The 22,876-nt window shown below is 36.7% G+C and overlaps 2 long non-coding RNA genes and 1 pseudogene across 8 annotated transcripts in view; 2 read left to right on the forward strand and 1 right to left on the reverse strand.

The window, feature by feature from the left end:
* The window catches only part of LOC140617250 (uncharacterized), a 132,093-nt gene that overhangs the window by 96,463 nt on the left and 12,754 nt on the right, over positions 1-22,876 (forward strand). The gene's annotated exons all lie outside the window — the stretch shown is intronic.
* Positions 1-22,876, reverse strand: part of LOC140617249 (uncharacterized) — a 326,911-nt gene that overhangs the window by 71,375 nt on the left and 232,660 nt on the right. The window lies entirely within an intron of this gene.
* LOC140616912 (serine/threonine-protein phosphatase 4 catalytic subunit pseudogene) lies at positions 7,449-9,705 on the forward strand (annotated as a pseudogene).

Raw genomic sequence — 22,876 nt, forward strand, 5'->3', positions numbered from 1 at the left:
ATCATGACCTGAGCTGAAGGCAGACGCTTCACTGACTGAGCTACACAGGCACCCTGGATGCGGGTTTTATTGTTGTGAATATTTTTTTAGGTGCGTAGCAGAAGTAGCAGAAAGGAAGTGAAAACTCGAAGAACTGAGTAGTCTAGGAAATTATATACCATTTTAACAAAGGGCAATAAATTGTGGAGAAGTGGCTAGAAAGTGGAAAGGGGACTCTGGATTCTAATGGTGATAAATTGTGAGAGAGTGAGTAGGAAATACACAGGAAATAAGTATCATGGAAGATAAAGTTTGTTTATATGGATTTATCTTAGTATGACTCCCTGTCTCTGATTATAAGAGCTGGGCTCCTCTTCCTGGGTACCTTCCTCAGAGCAGAATTTCTGCCCCAATTTTAGACATATAAGCGGGGGGGCAGGAACTCTTCTTGCATATCTTTTAATTCTCAGTTGCCTTCAGCTTAAAATAATTATTATGCCAAAATGACATATTTGGGGATAGCATAGTCTGATCCCCTTTAAACTCTAGACAGTGAGGATATATAACCATTATGGTTTCAAGTTTCTTAGCTAACTTAGTGAACAAAGTAAGCAATCCTTCCAGGCACAACCACCAGCCATTTGCCTACCATCACACCACCACTCCATGCCACCCCCAGCCACTTAATCTCTGGGTTGTCTTTCTGGGTCTTGCCACTTAAAGTTTCTATGTTACAGCTTTACTTGTCATCTTTAAATTATCTATTACTTTTAATTCTTTTAGTTTCTAGATGGAAAAGATTCTACTTATCTGAGCCTTTTGTATGTCTCTTATGGACCTATTGCTTCAAGTTCTTCATCAAGCAGTTCCCTGACTCCAGGTTTACTGTATTAGAGTGTACTATACAGGCTGATCTCTGAGAAACCCAAGTGAAGTGCAAAAATCATGTATTTAAGGAGATACCTTTGAATCCATTCCTTGTTCTGATAAATACTGGCAGCAAGACTTTAAGCAGAACAATTATGGACACTAAATTTCCATGCATGGATGTCACCTAGGCCAGAGTTGAGGCTCAGTTAATGGTGCAAATTTGATGATGTTGTTGTTGATGATGATATTGACTAGTGGCAATATACTACTCTGTTTTACATAGTTTTCTCCGAAAGAACCTAGTTATAATTATCTATAGATTTCTTCCTTTCTCCTACTCCTTCCCCCATGCTTCCCCCTTATAAACACATCAGACACAACCATACTTAAATACTTACAATATTCACTTATTTAGGAAAGGCAACTCTGTCTAGGCCCAGAGAGATTTCACTGACTTTATTACATGCTAAGATGTAACATTTAAATATCTTACACAAAAGTCAACTTAGTTATCTCTTCCTCTAGGTATCAGTACCTAACAAGGTAGACGACCAGCACCTGGTGTCCAAAGGCTGTACTAATCTCTGTTGTCTCTTTAGTCATATTTCTTCCCTCTAAATTCTAATCTCCTTTGGAAAAGAGTTTGTGTTTAGTGCAGTGTGTCTTGCATCATAGTAGGCAATTATTTCTTAAAGAATAAGTGAATTAATGTTATCTGGGATGGAAGGTAGGGAAAAATAAGGAGGCCAATTCCCCAGCCACTATGATTTGGGGATAATGAATATTTGGAAATTACTTGGACAAAAAATGAAAATTATTAAATTTATAGTGATTAAATTGAAGCTATCTAATTGACCCTTTTCACTTTGAAAAACAAATAGCTGATATAACAAGTTCCCATTTAGTTGCATTTAAGCAAAAAGATGTGTTTTCTTTTCTTTTTTTTTTTTTAATGAAAAGCCAAAGCACTGGATGATTCATATTTCTAGGAAAATATTCCTATAGGCATTTTCATCTCTGAATAAACATTCATCTTCAAAAGTATGTTTTTAATAAAATGGAAGACCAGTGCATTTATTTTATGATGTTTCTTGATGAACAGGTTCCAGAGATTTTTTTAAAAAAGGTCTGTAGGGCTCACTCTAGGCAAACATGTGTCATAGGGAAAGCTTGTCTTTACTTTCTATACACAGAACCTGAACCAATCAATCCTACTAGCATTAGAGAAGATTGTACAATAGTGCTATGACTTAGAGAGATACCAGGAAGGGCTCCAGTGAACTTCTTGGCATAATGAACTGGTAATAAAAATCCTACCATTAGACTTGCATCCTTTTGACAACCCATTTATCTCTCTGTTACAATGAAGATAACTCTGTTCTAGGAGGGAAATATTTATTATGTTCTTTTTCAGGAAACATTTTGATTGAGGGCAAGTTCAAAAGCATGCCACAGACTGGGAGAGGGTATTTCCTATATGCATTCAATAAATAGTTCATAGATACAATGAATATACTAAAAATATTTAAGGAAACGTAGATAACCCAACAGACAAAAAGGGCAAATGGCTTGAACAGACATTTACAATACAGGCTATTCTGGCCAGGCCTATCCTAGCTTAATAGGAAACCTTCCAAAAGATCAAATTTGTCTCCAAGTCAATCACTGCATCCTGGAACAAACCTCCAAAGTAATTATAGAAATACAAAAATATCCAGCACTTGAAAGGCTAAAATTTATACTATCTAGCATTCAATCAAAAATTACCAAGTGTGCAAAGAAGCAGAAAAATATCCCTAATGCAGAGAAAATGCAACCAATACAAAAAGACCCAGGAATTAAATTGCTCAAGAGATAGTATAAAACAATATTGAAATAGCTTCTTTTTTTAAAAGAGAGAGTAGGGAGGGGCAGAGGAAGAGAATCTTGAGCAGACTACCCAGTGAGTGCAGAACCCAGCTTGGGGCTTGATCTCACCACCCTGAGATCATGATCCAAACTGAAACTAAGAGTCAGATGCTTAATGGACTAAGCCACCCAGAAGCCCCCGAAAGAGCTTTTAAAACTGTATTCCATATGTCTAAGAAGGTAAAAGAAAGCATAGTATGTTAATGAGAGACTGGAAGATAAAATAAAAATGAGCAAAATGAGAATTCTAAAATTCTAGAGAGAAAAAAAAATTGGGGAAAGAAAAATAAACCAAATGGGATTAATAGGATGTTAGGGGTTGCAGAAGAAAAAAAACACAGTCGACTTGAAGGCCTAACAAAAAACTTTGCAATAATATTCAACACAGAAAAAATATGGTCAAAACAAAAGTAATCTGTGGTACAACTTCAGCCACCACAAGAAATATGAAGAAATTGACACCAAGACATGTTACAGTCAAATGACTTAAAATGAAAAAAAAATTAAAGCAGTTAGAAGAAAAACTACAAACATTATGTACATGGGAACAGAGATATCAGTGATTGCTCTGGTGGAGGGGAGGAAAGGAGGCACAAGATGGAATAATTACAAAAGGACATAAGGAAAGTTTTAGCAATGATAAATATATTCATTGTCTTGATTGTGATGATGGTTTCATGGGTGTATACATGTCAAAACTTATCAAATTGTACATTTTAAATATGTGCAGCTTATATATCAATTATATCTCAATAAGGCTATTAATAACTTCATAATGAGAAATTATTACACAGCTACTAAAGTAGATAAAATTAAAAAACAGTACCAAGTATTAGCAAAAGTGAAATTCTCACAGTTATGAGAGCATAATAAATAAACTACTTTGGGGGTGACTGGGTGGCTCAGTTGGTCAAGCATCTGACTTGATTTTGGCTCAGGTCATGATCTCAAGGTCAGGAGATTGAGCCCCTCAGCGGGCTCTGCACACTGAGTATGGAGCCGCTAAAGATTCTCACTCTTCCTCTCCTGCTGTTCTCTTTCTCTAAAAAATAAATAAAATAAAACCACTTTGGAATATTCTTTGACTTTGTATCCTAAAGCTGAACTTGTAGCATATGATATCCGCCAATTATACTACTAAGGATATAGCCAGGAGAAATAAATGTATATGTCTACCAAATTACTTGTGCATGAGTAGGACTACTCATAATAGTTCCCCCCTTGGAAAATCTCAAAGTCCAACAAAAATAGAGCGGGTAAAGTATGGCATATTCATAATATAAAAAAAAAAAACGTACGGAAAGTGAAGGCAAGACTGCTAAACATAACCATCTGGATGACTCTCAGAGACATAATGTTTAGCAGTAATGAAAGAGTATATATCATATGATCCCAACTATATAAAGTTCAAAATAGGCACAACTAATTTAGGTGATAGAAATCATAATGATGGTTCCCTTTATGGGAGGAAGTAACTGGGAGGGAGAACTGGGGCACTTGGGGCGATTATGTTATATTTCACGATCTGGGTACTGGTAATGCATATGTGTCTAATTAAAATTTAAAAGTAAAATACATTTTATAAGAGATCCACAAAACAAAAGAACATAAAGTAGACATTTAAAATTTTTTGTTTATGGTGGGGAGGGGAAAGAGAGAGATGGAAATTTTTAAAAGTGGAAGGAAGGGATTTAACTGTGGTTTGTCTCCTTATGAAGAAGAATAATTCACATTTATAAAATGTACTGTTAGGTATGAAGTAGTATGTGCCAGGCATTCTTAGTTTTTCAGGCCCAAATCTATCCTTACCTAAATGTCTATGCTTGCTACATGCCTCCCATCCAATCTTTTTACTACCGTATTCCCCATTAACAATGACAAAAAAAAAAAAAAAAGTCACATTAATTATTTGGTAGTAAAACTAGATAATAGGTATAGTTTCAAACACATTTTATTATTTTTTATTTTTTTAAAATATTTTATTTATTTATTCATGAGAGACACACAGAGAGAGGCAGGGACATAGGCAAAGGGAGGAGCAGGCTCCCTGCATTGGAGGGAGGACTCGAGTTCCATTGATGTGGGACTCGATCCCAGGACTCCAGGATCAAACCCTGAGCTGAAGGCAGGCGCTTTAGCCACCAAGCCACCCAGGGATCCCTCAAACACATTTTAAAGAAATCCTGAAATCCTTCAACCAATTTGGCAATATCCCTAGAATTCTCATGTATTTAATTACATAATTTGTCCTCAAAATCCATACTCCATACTTTCATACACCTTTTTTATAAAATTCTGAAGCTACTACATGTCTCAATAATAGACAGCACACTAATTAGGAATTCCTAAAGAAAATTTCAGATTCCTGAAGAAAGTTTAACTGTGAGCCCCCTTAAAATCTATAAAGTGCACAATCATGGGTGCCTGACTGGCTCAGTTGGGATAGCATGTGATTCCTGATTTTGGGGTTGTGAGTTCAAGCCCCACGTTGGGTGTAGATATTAGTTAAAAATTAAAAAAAAAAAAAAAGGATGCCTGGGTGGCTCAGTGGTTGAGCATCTGCCTTCAGCTCTGGGCATGATCCTGGGATCCCAGGATGGAGTCCCACATCGGGCTCCCTGTGGGGAGCCGTCTTTCTCTGCCTGTGTCTCTGCCTCTCTCTCTGTGTCTGTCATGAATAAATACAATCTTTAAAAAAACTTAAAAAATACACAATGAGAAACAGAACTTATAAATCCTAAATCTAAACGAAGATTTCCTATTGAGAATGGAAATATTTATAACTCCCTAAATTTCTAGTGTACTTTTAAATGTTCAGACATGGAGAGCCTGGTCATACTTTTGACTCCATTCTCATCCTTCTCCACCATTCACCTTCAACAGATGGATAAGGATGTGTGTTATATATGAGTATATTATTTAATGGAATATTATTCAGCCCATGAGAGAGATTGGGTATGACAACATGGATGGACCTTTAGGGCATTATGCTAAGTGTGGTAAGTCCGAGAAAGACAAATACTGTATGGTATCACTTACACGTAGAATCTATAAATGCAAACTCCTAGAATCACAAAGTAGAAAGGTGATTATGACAGGATGGGGGGAATGGGGAAATGTTGGTCACAGGGTACAAACCTGTGACTATAAGATGAGTAAGCCCCGAGGATCTAATGTACAGCATGGGAACTGTAATTCATGATACTGTATTATGTACTGAAGAGAGTACATCTTAAATGTTTCACCATCAAAAAGAAATGATAATTATGAGACGTGATGGAGTTGTTAGCCAACACTGTGGTGGTAATCACTCACTTTACAAGATATAAACGTATCAAATCAACATGCTGTACGCCTTAAATTTATACAATGCTACATGCCAGTTATATCTTAGTAAAGCTGGGAAACAGTAGGAAAGCCTAAATACAGATAAATGATAGGAGATATATTCATGTGCTGATGGATCATACAGCCATTAAAAAAGAAAAGAACTGTAAAAAATTTAGAATTTTATGGATTATCAGTCGGAATACCAAACAGAAAACTAGAGTCAAATAATAATGGAATTTTTTCCTATACAAATTCAGCTGTGAACTTATTATGAGCATCAAATTGCAGAAAAGAATACTTAAACTATTATATCAAAGTTTGAAACAAGTGAGAGTAGGCTCCTATTCTGACAGAATCAGATTACATATTACAGTATCTTTAATCCTCTAAGGCAAGGCAAGAAGTAACATTAAAGAAAGGTGTTTGTACAGAATTCCATGGGAAATTTAACTCAAGTAATAGATTTCTATAATAAAATGACACTTTATTAAATTACCGCAGTGTTCACTGCCAGGCATGAAATACATATTCAATATTATAAAATCAGCTTAAATTTGGGTGCTATAACATTCCAGCACTGAAAATATAGTCGTGTCTGCCTTTGAATATAATCCCCCTATATAGATGTCTGCCATCTAGTCTGGCTTTAGATGTCAAATGCAAATATTTCAAATTTGTTAAAATGAAGGTTTCCCTAATGGTGAATGAGGTAATTTTGTCCTTATACTTCCTTGTCACTGATAATTAAACTTAGCTTCTTGCAAGACGATACTTTTAAAATGACTTCCTTATACCCACACAAAACACTTATTAATTCAGCTCAGAACATTTTATGACTTTATGTGAGCTCTAAATCCTAGCAGTTAGAGATACATAAACAGCACAAAAACCCATGTCTTATGCAGTGTTTAGCAAACCATAATTGTTCTCTCTTTGGCATTTGCTTCCTATCTTATATATCTCCTAATCCTTGATGTGCACATTGAAAATGTCACCAAGTCCTCTGAAATTAATCACATCTCCACACTTGAACCAGACAAACTTTATTTGCCTGAGTCACACATATTCAGAGACTTCCAAACTCCAGAAAGTTCCTTAAATTTGTATTAAGTGACTAAAAAAATAAGACAAAAAGACATACACTTGCCCTGGTAGAAACAACATTGTTTTGTGAGAAATGTTTTCTGGAAGATTAGGAAGAAACCTTTAAAACAAACATACTTTCCAACATATTGCAGAATTATTAGACTTTGGTTAGATTATTCTTTTGTTGGGGTAGGATAACGTATTAGAGAAAGTAGGCCTCTCAAGGCAGAGCAGTAAGAAGAAAGATCAATACATATTGACACTCTTCTGTGAAGATGGTATATAAAAAGAAGATGGGAAAACAAACTGTGGACCGAGACACCATCAATCTTTTTCATCATTGTGCCGTCAGATCTGGCCAAGACAGCAAAGCAAAGAGATGAGTTCCTCTTCTCTTCTGATGTTATGAAGGTAGTTTGCTTTTAAGCTATTTTGTTGAGTGCTAATTTATTCCCTATGTAAAGAACCTAATTTACATCATGATTATTTGTTATGCTCTAAAGATAGATAATTGTTCTCACCTTTTCTCTCCCTTAACTTAGCTTTTTAGTACCTTTTCTGGAGTCTCATAGATGATGTTGTCGTTTTAAAAATACTTTCAGGAAGCTATCTATCCATTTTGTGAGTCAAAGTCCATGAAATGTGTTACTATCAGAATTTATACAATTGTTTTGTCTGTATTTGGCTACCATAAATTTTGTCAACAGTCACTGATACTGAATGTGGACCATCCTAGACAAATGGTAGGTGCCAACTTCTAGTCCAAACAGTAGACACGCATACATGCACACATAGACCCTACTGAAAACATTTATCATAACAGTACAAAATTACTTGGCAGAATTAATTTCAATTCTCTGAAATTTTGAATTACCTATTAAACCCTCTTCCTCTGCAAATTAGCAATTAAGGAAAAGAAGAATGTATATGCAATGCATCATAATTCTATTTTTAACCTTCATTGAAAAATATGGCCGAACCCATTAATTCAAATGAGAGGAAAATTGTTCCATGCCATTGTTTATTTTCAGAAGAACTTAATATCTTCATTTAAATTCAAAACACGATAATGTAAGACAAAGTCTCATCCCTTATATTCATATATGTTAATGTAAGTTATTGCCTAATCACCTACTTAGGATTATCTATACATTTTTTTTTTGTTTTCTTGTTTCTTACAGGAAGCCATTTTTCAAGGAATACAATTCTCTGCAGTATTGGCTTTGATAAAATGCATAACATGTGTTCCTATCCCTTATTATTAAATTACCATATTGTATTTACTTATAATATTTTCATAAAATATAATATTTCCTTGTAGGTGGGCATCTGTAAATGGTTTTTAAAGAGTTATCTGGTTTTTGAGGGGAGATAACTTGATGAACAAGTGATAGAATATAGGACATTGAATATGGACTAATAACAGAACCCACCCAAAAGAAGAAGAAATGGTTAAACAAAATCTGAAGATGAATGGAAATCAAGAGAAGCAGGGTGAGGAAGACTAGAGGTAAGAAGGAAGAAAAACTACAAAAAGATACGAGATGGAAGGTTAAGCAACATGGCAAGGGGTCAAAGTGTAAGGAAGCAGAAGTCAGGGAGCCTGAGAGCCAGAGTCAGAATCACACACCATGGTGTGTGACAGCTTTGTCTGACCTGTGCAGAGGTTCCATTTGTGGGGCCAGGGTGAAGATCAGCGACCTTTATGGGCAGTCAGATGCCCTAAGATTATCTAAGAGAGTGAAGTCAAGAATCTGTGCACTAAGACAGGAGAGATCTTGGTAGAAGAGAGCAATGGGCAGAGGGCGGAGTCACCAGTCACAGTGTGGTGACGTCCTTGGACAATTCTGTGATTTTAAGTAGCTGTTTGGTGTGCATGGTGAGTGCCCGAGAGCAATGACCTTTCCTTAGGAGACTATGGATCATGGATTCTGGGCATTGAAGCATTCCTCCTGCTGCTGGTACTCAATGTTCAATGTGCTGACTATATCACCAAGATCCTGGGGAACCACAAGAGTCACCAGATCCCCTGGTCATATGGCTTCTATGATGAGTGCCTGCACAAATATGGCTTGGTCACCATGTGGTGCTACTGACCTGAGATCTTTGACTATCTTAGCCTCTCAGTCTTTGCATGCATGGGTGCTCTCTCCCTCCATCTAGACTCTAGACCATATTCAGATGACTGATTGAAAACAAGGGGTGCCTCACCATAGGGCCATGCTTTTGTCTGTGTGTGACCTGTTCTTGTCTGACCCTGAAGACAGCCCATGGGACTGGCTACCAATTTGGCAGTAACATGCAGCCAACAACATTGGCGTGATCTATTATGCCCACCAACTGGTGAGGGAAGGTTACAGGCAACACTTTAACGAAACTGTGCTCACTAAGCTGTTTCTATCATTGTGGGACTGCGGCAGCTATCTGGGAGCCAGATAAGCATCTCTAGAAAGACTTCATAATCTTTCAGGCTGCCTCACAAAAACATGGGGCATCCCCTCCTAGAAGCTTGTAGCCAACTACTGCAAGTGACCCTTTGGCCATTCCAGCAGGCCTTCAGACCACTGTGACTTTGCCTTTTTCTCCAGACAGAGGCTGGGCATTGGGACTGAGGGATTGTCCCTGTCTCTACCCTCCTGCTCAAAGAGGACACTTCAAGAACAAAGACTTTCTCTGGGGAGGCTTAGAGCCTCAAGTCCATGCTCCTCTCCCTTCTCCTTACTTGAACCATTAAGTTTCCAGTATTTTTTTCTTTTTCTGTTTTTAGATTAAAGTTTTGAGGAGAAAAAGTCATTGATTAAATTTTTAAATGAGTAGATTTAAAGGCAAATGCTAAATAAAAATATTTCAGGAGTTATTTCAATATGGATAATAATGAAAATGTGACTCTAATGACTATAATTCAGAATACCCCCATTCTGTTCCATACTTCTTTCTAATCAGGATCCCTGCTTTGAGATTCCCTGGCTTGCAAATTACTCTAGAATTATTTCCCATAAACTGTTAAATCTCAGTCTATCAGATAAATTTATTTAATATTTATATTGCACTTGGGAATACATATTTCAATCATCAACTTCATGATAAGCCCTGGTGGGAAGTGGTACTGGTTACTAGAGATGAAATAAAAGGATGTCTATAATGCTTACATCTACTTACAGATTCTAGCCTAGAGTCAGTTCCAGTGCCCACCTCCAATTAACTTTTACCTCTTCAACCACAAATTTGATGACTGTATTATGACATTCATCACATTCTCACTGTGGTAGTTCATGGAAATGTGTGCACAATAGAAGAATGAATAATCTTGTTACTTTTTAAAAAAATATTTATTTATTTGAGAGAGAGAGAGAGACTAGCACTGGGCGGGGTGGGGGAGGTAGGGGCAGAAGAAGAGGAAGAGAACCAGACTCCCTGCTGAGCAAGGAGCCCAATAAGGGGCTCAATCCCAGAACCCTGAGACCATGACCTGAGCCGAAGATAGATGTTTAACCTACTGAGCCACCCAGCTGCCCCAATCTTGTTACTTTTAATACATGTTTGAATGTATAGTTTTACAGGACTCTGCATAAGTGGCATACTATTGGTCAATCAAGAAGTATTTTGGAGTTCTATGGGCAACAAGTTGGTCACCGAACTTCCCATTTTTAATAACACAAGCATAACGTCTAGATTGTTCTTAAGGTGACTTCATTACCAAAATTCAATATTCATATCTACCTGCATCCTTTCTCAGATTGTAGCTTTCTCCAGGATAGGAGATTTTGTGATTGCAATGATGCCTTTTAGCTCAAGTGTAATTTTAGAGAGAATCAAAGAAATTCTGCTCTGGAACATACATTGTGACATAATGAGATTCAGTCTCTGGCTTAATTTAGCTTTGAGGTGGGGGGCTGAAATTTTCACTGCTTTAGTATGAGGTACAATAGTTTACAGAACTTTGAGATCTATGCTAGAAAATAATTGCGGAAGAAATAGGAGATATATCACATCTTTACCCTCCCCCATCCCCAAGAAAAAAGAGTTTAACAAGGCTAGGAGAGTGATATGCATAAATGTAAGAATAGTTTGTATGTAAAGAGTTCTAAGTTTGGTTCTGAATTCAAGAGAAAACCTCTAGTCTACATAAATATCAAGACAATTCAGAGAAAGGAAAGTCAGCATAAACCAAAGCAAAGAACAAGAGCTTTGGAATAAGACAACCCCAGGCTCACATTGTAACTGGAATTTTCATTTCTCCTCGAAGCATTCTTGCCTTCTTTTTTCTTCCTTTTCCTCCTCTTCCTTTTCCTTCTCCCTCCTTTTTTTTTTTTTTTTTTTTTTTACAAAATCTTTTGACAAAGATGAACTGTATTTCTTCTTATCCATACTGGTGTGTGGCATTTTCTTACTCTCCTAATAGGGCCAGGACAGTACTTGTAAGCTCTGGGTTTTCGGTAGGGGACTCAATTCCAGCTTTTGCCTCCATATGCTATAAGAGTCATTTCCTATGTCCTTTTCAATATTAAAACTCCAATGACTAAGATATAGAGTAAGTCCTGGAAGCAGCTAAAATATAAATGTACTTATCTTTTTGGCTTAGATTTTTTTTAACTTGCTTTCTTTCTTTTGAGTTAACCTATATAATTAATTTTTTTTAAATTGAAGTTCGACTTGCCAACATATTGTAAAACACCCAGTGCTCATCCCATCAAGTGCCCTCCTCAGTGCCCATCACACAGTAACCCAACCCTCCGCCCACCTCCCCTTCCACAACCCTTTGTCATTTCCCAGAGTTAGGAGTCTCTCATGTTTTGTCACCCTCTCTAATTTTTTCCCCACTCAGTTCCCCTCTTTTCCCTTATAATCACTTTCACTATTTCTTATATTCTCCGTATGAGTAAAGCCATATGATGATTGCCCTTCTCTGATTGACTTACTTCACTCAGCATAATACCCTCCAGTTCTAACCACATTGAAGCAAATGGTGGGTATTCATCCTTTCTGATGGCTGAGTAATATTCCACTTGTATGGAATTCCACTTGTATGTATATATATATGTATGCCACATCTTTATCCATTCATCTTTCGATGGACACCGAGGCTCCTTCCACAGTTTGGCTGTTGTGGACATTGCTGCTAGAAACATCGGGGTGCAGGTGTCCCCGCGTTTCATTGGATCTGTATCTTTGGGGTAAATCCCCAACAGTGCAATTGCTGGGTCACAGGGCAGATCTATTTTTAACTCTTTGAGGAACCTCCACACAGTTTTCCAGAGTGGCTGAACCAGTTCACATTCCCACCAACAGTGCAAGAGGGCTCCCCTTTCTCCACATCCTCTCCAACATTTGTGGTTTCCTGTCTTAATTTTCTCCATTCTCACTGGTGTGAGGTTGTATCTCATTGTGGTTTTGATTTGTATTTCCCTGATAGCCAGTGATGCGGAGCATTTTCTCATGTGCCTGTTGGCCATATGTAGGTCTTATTTGGTAAAATTTCTGTTCATGTCCTTTGCCCATTTCATGATTGAATTTTTTGTTTCTTGGGTGTTGAGTTTAATAAGTTCTTTATACATCTTGGATATTAGCCCTTTATCTGATATGTCATTTGCAAATATCTTCTCCCATTATGTAGGTTGTTTTTTAGTTTTGTTGACTATTTCTTTTGCTGTGCAGAAGCTTTTTATCTTGATTAAGTCCCAATAGTTCATTTTTGCTTTTGTTTCACCTTGCTTTATAGATGTATCTTGCAAGAAGTTGCTGTGGCCAAGTTCAAAAAGGGTGTTGCCTCTGTTCTCCTGTAGGATTTTGATGGATTCTTATCTCACATTTAGATCTTTCAACCATTTTGAGTTTATCTTTGCATATGTGTAAGAGAATGGTCTGGTTTCATTCTTTTGCACCTGGCTGTCCAATTTTCCCAGCACCATTTATTGAATAGACTGTCCTTTTTTGGTGGATATTCTTTCCTGCTTTGTTGAATATTAGTTGACCACAGAGTTGAGGGCCCATTTCTGAGTTCTCTAATCTGTTCCATTGATCTATGTGTCTGTTTTTGTGCCAGTACCACACTGTCTTGATCATCACAGCTTTGTAATACAGCTTGAAATCGGCATTATGATGCCCCTGGCTCTGGTATTCTTTTTCAATATTCCTCTGGCTACTTGCAGTCTTTTCTGATTCCACACAAACCTTAAGATTATTTGTTCCAACTCTATGAAGAAAGTCCATGGTATTTTGATAGGGATTGCATTAAATGTGTAAATTGCTCTGGGTACCATAGACATTTTCATAATATTTATTCTTCCAATACCTGAGCATGGGATGTTTTTCCATCTCTTTGTGTTTTTCTCAATATCTTTCAGAAGTGTTCTGTAGTTTTTACGGTATAGCTGTTTTACCTCTTTGGTTAGGTTTATTCCTTAGTATCTTAGGAATATCTAAGTATTCCTAAATATCTTATGGTCTTGGGTGCAATTGTAAGTGGGATTGATTCCTTAATCTCTCATTGTTAGTGCGTAGAAATGCCACCGATTTCTGTGCATTGATTTTGTAACCTGCCACACTACTGAATTTCTGTATGAGTTTTAGCAATCTTGGGGTGGAGTCTTTTGGGTTTTCTATATACAGTATCATGTCATCTGTGAAAAGGAAGAGTTTGACTTCTTTGCCAATTTGAATGCCTTTTTATTTCCTTTTGTTCTCTGATTGCTGAGGCTAGGACTTCTAGTACTATGTTGAATAACAGTGGGGAGAGTGGGCATCCTCGTCATGTTCCTGATCTTAGGGGAAAGGCCCTCAGTGTTTCCCCATTGAGAATGATATTTGCTGTGGGCTTTTCATAGATGGCTTTTAAGATGCTGTGGAATGTTCCCTCTATCCCTAAACTCTGAAGAGTTTTGATCAGGAATGGATGCTGTATTTTGTCAAATGCTTTATCTGCATCTATTGAGAGGATCATATGCTTCTTGTTTTTTCTTTTGTTGATGTGATCTATCTTGTTGATTGTTTTACGAGTGTTGAACCACCCTTGCATTTTGGGGATAAATCCCCCTTGGACATGGTGAATAATCTTAATGTACTGTTGGATCCTATTGGCTAGTATCTTGTTGAGAATTTTTGCATCCATGTTCATTAGGGATATTGGTCTATAATTCTCCTTTTCGGTTGGGTCTTTCGTTTCGGAATCAAGGTGATGCTGGCCTCATAAACAAGTTTGGAAGTATTCCATCCCTTTCTATCTTTCAGAACAGCTTTAGTAGAATAGGTATTATTTCTTCTTTAAATGTTTGATAGAATTCCCCTGGGAAACAATCTGGCCCTGGACTTTTGTGTCTTGGGAGGTTTTTGATGACTTCTTCAATTTCCTCCTTGGTTATCGGCCTGTTCAGGTTTTCTATTTCTTCCTATTCCAGTTTTGGTAATTTGTGGTTTTCCAGAAATGCATCCATTTCTTCTAGATTGCCTAACTTGTTGGCATATAGCTACTCATAATACATTTTTAAAATCGTTTATATTTCTTTGGTATTAGCTGTGATCTCTCCTCTTTCATTTGTGATTTTATTAATTTGAGTCTTTTTTTCTTTTTAATAAGTCTGGTAGGGGTTTATCTATCTTATTCATTATTTCAAAGAACCAACTCCTGGTTTTGTTGACCTGTTCTACAGTTTTTTCATGTCTTTTTCATTGAGTTCTGCTTGAATCTTTTTATTTCTCTTCTTCTGCTTGGTGTGTGTTTTACTTGCTGTTGTTTTTCCAATTCCTTTAGGTGTGAGGTTAGCTTTTATATTTGAGTTTTTTCCAATTTTTTTAGGGAGGCTTGTATTGTGATGTATTTCCCCCTTTTTGGACTGCTTTTGCTGTATCCCAAACATTTTGAATATTTGTACCTTCATTTTCATTAGTTTCCATGAAACTTTTTAATCCTTCTCTAATATCCTGGTTGACCCATTCATCTTTTAGCAGGATGCTCTTTAACCTCCACATGTTTGAGTTTCTTCCAAATTTCTTCTTGCAAATTAGTTCTAGTTTCAAAGCATTGTTGTTGAAATATGCAGGGGACAATCCAAATCTTTTGGTATTGGTTAAAACCTGATTTGTGACCCAGCATGTGCTCTATTCTGGAGAATGTTCCATGTGCACTTGAGAGGAATGTGTATTCAGTTGTATTCAGATGGAAAGTTCTCTCTCTCTCTCTCTCTCTATATATATATATATATATATATATGAATAAAATGTATATTTATATATATATATATATATATGAAATCCATCAGGTTCTGTGTATAATTTAAGGCCCTTGTTTCTTTGGTGATGTTCTGCTTAGAAGATTTGTCATTTGCTGAAAGTGCTGTGTTGAAGTCTCCTACTATTAGTGTATTATTATCTAAGTATGTCTTTACTTAGGTTATTAATTGATTGATATACTTGGCAGCTCCCATATTAGGGTCATAAATATTCATAATTGTTACATCTTCTTGTTGGATAGATGCTTTAAGTATGATACAGTGTCCCTCTTCATCTCTTACTACAGTCTTTGGGATAAACTCTAATTTATCTGGTATGAGAATTGCTACCCCAGTTTTCTTTTGAGGACCATGAATGGTAAATGGTTCTTCACCCCTTCATTTTCAGGCTGGAGGTATCCATAGGTCTAAAATGAGTCTCTTGTAGACAGCACAAAGATGGGTCTTGCTTTTTTTATCCAGTCTGAAACTCTATGTCTTTTGATGGGATCATTTAGCCCATTCATGTTCAGAGTTACTATTGAAAGATATGAATTTAGTGTCATTGTATTATCTATTCAGTCCCTGTTTTTGTGGATTATTTCTTTGAGCTTCCTTTTTATTTTATGGGATCCCCCTTAATATTTCTTACAGAGCTGGTTTCATGGTCACATATTCTTTCAGTTTCTGCCTATCTTGGAAGCTCTTTATCTCTCCTTCTATTCTGAATAACAGCCTTGTTGGATAAAATATTCTAGGCTGCATGTTTTTCTCATTTAGGACCTTGAATATATCCTGCCAGCCTTTTCTGGCCTGCCAGGTCTCTGTGGAGAGGTCTGCTGTTAATCTGATATTTCTCTCCATATAACTTAAAAATCTCTTGTCTCACGCTGCTTTAAGAATTTTCTCTTTATCTTTGAAATTGGCAAGTTTCACTATTAAATGTCGAGGTGTTGAATGTTTTTTATTGATTTTTTTTTTGGAGGGGGGAACCTCTCTATCTCCTGGATCTGAATGCTTGTTTCCTTCCCCAGATTAGGGAAGTTCTCAGCTATGATTTGTTCAAATATACTTTGTGGTAGTCTCTCCCTCTCAGCGTCTTCTGGAATCCCAATTAGATGTATATTCTTCCTTCTCAAGCTATCATTTATTTCCCCAAGCCTTCCCTCAAGGGCTCTTAATTATTTTTCTCTTTTTTCCTCAGTTTCCTTCCCTACCATCAACTTGTCTTCTATGTCACTCACTCTTTCTTCCACCTCATTAACCCTAGCAGTTAGAATATCCAGTTTGGATTGCATCTCATTTAATCTATTTTTAATTTTGGCCTGGTTAGGTCTCAATTCTGCAGTAACAAAGTCTATAGAGTCCTTTATGCTTTTTTCCAGAGCCACCAGTAGCTTTATAATTGTATTTCTGAATTGAATTTCTGACATCATATTGAAATCCAAGTTCTGTAACTCTGTGGCAGAGAGTACTGTTTCCGTTTCTTTCTTTTGTGGTGAATTCTTCCTTCTAGTCATTTTGTCCAGTGCAGAGTGGCTGCATGAGCAGGCTGAGTCAAAAATATCAACCACAACCTAAGTAAAATACACCCTAGATGATTTCAAAGAGGTCAGAAACCAGAAAATGAAAGAAATAGAAGAACAGAAAAAAGTAAAACAAAAAGACCACTAAAGTGAAAAACAAATTTTAAAACAAAGTAGTAAAAATAAAAATCCAAAACCCAAAAACAAAGAAGAAAAAAGGAAAAGAAAAAGAAAAAGAAAAAAGTTAAGAGGAAAAAGAGAAAAAAAATAAAGGGTGGTGGTGGTGATGAGGAAGTGGTAGTGAAGAGAGAATGTAATCTACCTGAGGGGTCCTAGAGCATGATTCTCTTGGTTCTGTGTGTAATGTGTTCTGTATGTTAGACGATGCTCAATTCCAAATTTATATAAACCAGCAATACTTATAAAAAGCCCCAACATGGGCCACAAAAATTTAAACAAGATAAAAGAGGGGGGCAGAATGGGAAGGAAGAGAGATTATAATCTCACTGAGTTAACAAACACAGTGTTCCACTTGGTTCTGGTTGTATGTTGGTCGTGTTTTATAAGGTCCTAACTTCTACCATTGTAAAACAAGATGAGGCAGAAAAAACAAAAACAAAACCCCATATTTTGTATATCTACCCAAATTAAATTGAATACATTCAAGGGAATCCAGAAGTGAAAAATATATCTAAGAGATCTATTTTTTTTAAGATTTTATTTATTTATTTATTTATTTATTTATTTATTTATTTATTTATTTATGAGAGACACAGAGAGAAAGAGAGGCAGAGATACAGGCAGAGGGAGAAGCAGGCTCCATGCAGGGAGCCCAACGCCAGGCTTGATCCGGAGTCTCCAGGATCATACCCTGGGCTAATGGTGGCGCTAAACTGCTAAGCCACCCGGGCTGCCCTATCTAAGTGATTTAATTGTAGAAATATGAAAGTCAAAAAGGAAAGAAACTTAAAAATGATAAAATACTCTAGTTAAGGTGGGAAAAGAGAAAAAAATATTGGAAATTTTTAGTCCAGTATAAAAACGAGTTGTAATGGGAAAAAGAAAAATAAAGGAGGAAAGAAAAGGACCCCCTAGTCTTATATACTATTTTCCCTCAGTCCTGGAGCTTTCCAGTGCTGCTCAGTCAATAAACTTGCTCTTCCCTTGTACTTTCAGCAATTCTTCTGGGGGAGAGGCCTGCTGTGCTGAATCTCAGGTGTCTGTGCCTGGGCGGAAATGGCCCGCCCCTTGCCAGGTGCTAGACTTAGTATGAACTGTTTCTCCTGTGAGGCCTTTGTTCCCCAGAGGCCCCGCCTCTCCCAGGCACAAGGTGAAACAAAGAGGAAAAACAACAGTGGTGGTGGACAGGTTTCTAGCTCCCCGTGAGTTAGTAACTAACCGCAGTCTCCGTGTCCACACTGGCCTTGATGCTCCTGGAGCTTGGTGCCGGTCCGCTGATCTGCACAGCTTTTGGGGCACCCAGCAGCAGGAGAGTTCTTGCTTTCCTGTGCTCTCCTCAGTTCTGCCTGCCCCAGGGGGATTGCAGGATTGCTGGCTTTGTCCACTTGTGTGCCCTGGGATCCATGGCCCTGTGCCACGGGAACCATGCTCCCAGGGACTGCCTCTCTCCAAGGGATCAGAGTACAGCCACTTCTGTCTGGATCTGCCCCCACCCCCCCCCCCAACAACTGGCTTCTCCCAAATGCCCCAGAGGGCTTCGGTGCTCCAGCCCTTTACCAATATTGGACCACAGTTTTTGGTGAGTTTTCCCCCTGGTGCACTTCCTCTTACTGTGACTCCAGGAATCTCAAGGCTTCACTGCCCCTCCTGGGATTTTGCCCCATTTCCCTGCTAAGCATTTTTCTGTCAGGGAAAACTCTGATGTGCGTTTTTAAAGTTCCCATCTCCCCAGGCCTGGGCTTTCCTGTCCCAGAGGCTTTCATCGCTCACTTTTAGCCCAGCTACTCGTGGTTCCCCTCTCCCACTTTATTCTTTTTTATATATCTATTTTTTATTCTTCCTACCTTGTTAGAAGTAAAAACTTTTCTCTCTCTAGTGTTCCAGCTGTTCTCTCTTTAAATCTTAGGTCGAATTCATAGGTGTTCAGGATGTTTTGAAAGTTATCTAGGTAAGTTTGTGGGGCCAGGAGAGTTGAGGACCCCTATTCCTCCACCATCTTGCCCCTCTGTAATTAAACTGTTTTTAATTTAAATCTTCTATTCATGGTTTTTTATGTGTTTGTGGAAGAGACGTGAGCAACTGCTTAATTTCCATACTGCCAGCATCTTCAGTAAGAGACATTTTGAGGCCTCTGTATTCCTGTTACACTTCTCTGCTTTTAAAATATTACTGCTGTCCGTTTTGTGGTAAACCTACAGTAGGCAGTTTTGTGATGAATGGGTATAAAAAATTGGAATCTGTCTGGTTTTAAGTGAATGAACCCATTACTGCAAAAGGAAATTGAGGCAGTATTTCGACTCAAATATTATTAACAAACCACTAAATAATATACTATATAATAAACTATATTTTATTGAGCAATGAACCTGAGAAACTTATTATCGAATTTTCATATACTGAGGAGGGCACTTGATGGGATGAGCACTGGGTGTTATACTATATGTTCGCAAATCAAACTGCAATAAAAGCAAATGAAAAATAAAGGAAATATGTGTTTCTTAAACTAAATATTGTCTGATACAATGAATGAGAATTCATAGGATGAACCTTGGAGGTGAAGAATAGCCTAAAAGATTCTCATAAATAAACCAATTTTTAGAAAAAATTATCTTACGATGGGAACATGGATTAGGAAATGCAAAATCAAAAGTATATATTTCTAGTGACTTTGAAATTAATTTTGTTACATCAGATAGTCTATTATAATTAAAATGATCTCTCCTAGAAAATATGATACTATTAAGATACCAAATTAGTACTTCTCTAAACAGGGTATTAACTTCATAGAATTTTTCACTAATTGTATCTCCTTGATTATTGTCTGGATTGATCCACTCTTTTCTGTGTCTAATCCCTATCAATAATATCTGGTTGATAATGAAAAGACAATCTCTTCTGTTTCACAAACAACAGCGAGTTTGATTTATTAACAAATTGACTAATCATTTTGGTAGTCACAGAACTGCCTACTTCTGCTGGATCAATATGTTGTAATAACCATCCATGAGACTCAGTTCTGATATTGTTAGTAACAACACAACTTAGTGAAGTATTTACATACTATTTTTTACTTTTATTCAAACTCCACAAATTATAGAAACTGTTCTTTTCATAATAACATGATCTGAATGTCTAAATAGTATCACAGCTTTAAGAAGTGTTTTTGCACACTACAAGTGTTTTGCAATGTACAAATATGAAACTATTCTTTAAATTTAGAACTTGTAGAAGATTGCTGAAACTCTCAAATCTATACTTTCTCTCTTGTCCAGGCTATTTGCATGTATTGATCAAGTAATTGAAAATATTTTCAGATAACTACATTTGACATTTTAAAAACCTGACTTCAGACTAATACACGATTTAAAAAACAATACACAAATTATGAGTTGCAAAATTATTAGCAATGGAGGATTTTAAATTCAACTTGCAAGTATATATTCTCCCATTAAAACCTCAACAAAGGGATCCCTGGGTGGCGCAGCGGTTTGGCGCCTGCCTTTGGCCCAGGGCATGATCCTGGAGACCTGGGATCGAATCCCACATCAGTTCCTGGTGCATGGAGCCTGCTTCTCCCTCTGCCTGTGTCTCTGCCTCTCTCTCTCTCTCTCTGTGTGACTATCATAAATAAATAAAAATAAAAAAAATAAAACCTCAACAAAATAAAGGCCATATAGAAAACACCCACTGCTAACATCGCACTGAATGGTGAAAATCTGAAAGCTTTCCCTCTAAGGTCAGAAACAAGACAAGGATGTCCACTCACCACTTTCACTGAACATAGTGCCAAAAGTACTAGCTACGTCAATCAGACAAGAAAAAGAATTTTTCCATATTGGTAAAAGAGAAGTTAAACACACACTATTTGCAGATAACATGATACTATATATATAGAAACTCCTAAAGATTCCACCAAAAACTAGAAGTAATAAATGAATTCAGTAAAGCAGTAAGACATAAAATTAATACCCAGAAATTGGTAGCATTTATATACACTAATAATGAAGTAGCAGAAAGAGAAATTTAAAAAATAACACCAATTATAATTGTACCAAAAAAGAATACCTATTAATAAACTTAACCAAAGAGTTGAAAGACCTGTACTTCAAAAATGATAAAACACTGATGAAAATAACTGAAGATCACATAAATGGAAAGATATTCCATGTTATGGATTAAAAAATTAATATTGTTAAAATGTTCACATTATCCAAAGTAATCTACAGATTCAATGCAATCCTTGTGAAAATACCAATAGCATTTTTCACAAAACTAGAACAAATAATACTAAAATTTATATAGAATCACAGAAGGCCCTGAATAGCCAAAGCAATCCTGACAAAGAAGACCTAAGCTGAAGGTATATCACATTCTCAGATTTCAAGATCTACTACAAAGCTATTGTAATCAAAACAGTATGGTACTGACATGAAAACAGACACATAGATCAAGAAAACAGAATAAAGACTCCAGAAATAAATCTGTATTTATATGGTAAATTAATCTATGAAAAGAAGGCAAAAATATACAACGGGGAAAAGATAATCTTTCCAATAAGTGGTGCCAGGAAAACTGGACCATTTCCTAACTCCATACAGGAATAAACTCAAAATGGATTAAGGACTGAAATGTGAGATCTGAAACCATATAAATCCTAGAAAAGAAGATAGGCAGTAATTTCTCTGAGGTTGGATGTAGCAACATTTTTCTAAATATATCTCCTAAAGCAAGGGAAACAAAAGCAAAGTTAAACTATTGGGACAACATCAAGGTAAAAGCCTTTGCACAGCAAAGGAAACCATCAACAAAATAAAAAGACCACCTACTGAATGAAAGAAGATGAGTATCTTCTTCCAAATATATCAAATGATATATAAGTGATTAATATCCAAAATACATAAAGAACTTATACACTCAACACCAAAACAACAATCTGATTTAAAAAGGGCAGAGGACCTGAATAGACATTGTTTTTTTCCAAAGAAGAGCTACAGATGACCAACAGATACATGAAAAGATGCTCAACATCACTCATCATTAGAAATGCAAATCAAAACCACAATGAGATATCACCTCACACCTGTTAGAATGGCTAAAATCAAAATGATAAGAAATGGTAAGTGCTGGCAAAGACATTAAAAAAAAAAAAAAGAAATCCTCATGCTCTGTCAATGGGAACCTAAATTGGCACAGCCACTGTGGGAAACAGTATGGAGGAATATGATACTATATCCTACTACATGTATTCTGATCATATAATATTCAATAGTATGATCTAATAATTCTAACATTGGGTATTTACCCCCAAAAATGAAAACCCTAATTTGAAAAGATATATGCAACCCTATGTTTATTGCAGCATTATTTACAATAGCCAAGATATGGAATCATCCTAATTGTCCAACAATAGACAAATGGATAAAGGAAAATGTGATACATATGAACAATGAAATATTGCACAGCCATAAAAAAGGATGAGATTGTACATTTGAGACAACATGGATAGACCTAGAGGGTATTATTCTAAATGGAGTAAGTCAGACTGAGAAAGACAAATACATGTGATTCCACTTATGAGTGTAACCAAAAAAAAAAAAAGAGTAGAAAACCCAAATGAATAAATAAACAAGAAGGAGAATTGAATCTATAAATACAGAAAACAACTGATGACTGCCAGAGGGGAGAGGTGTTGGCGGTTGGGCAAAATGAGTAAAGAAGAGACAGGAGATACAGGCTTCCAGTTATGGAATGGGTAAGTCAGAAAATAAAAGGCACAGCATAAGGAATCAATGA

Source organism: Canis lupus, chromosome 25 (assembly GCF_048164855.1).
Source record: "Canis lupus baileyi chromosome 25, mCanLup2.hap1, whole genome shotgun sequence".
NCBI classification, from domain to species: domain Eukaryota; kingdom Metazoa; phylum Chordata; class Mammalia; order Carnivora; family Canidae; genus Canis; species Canis lupus.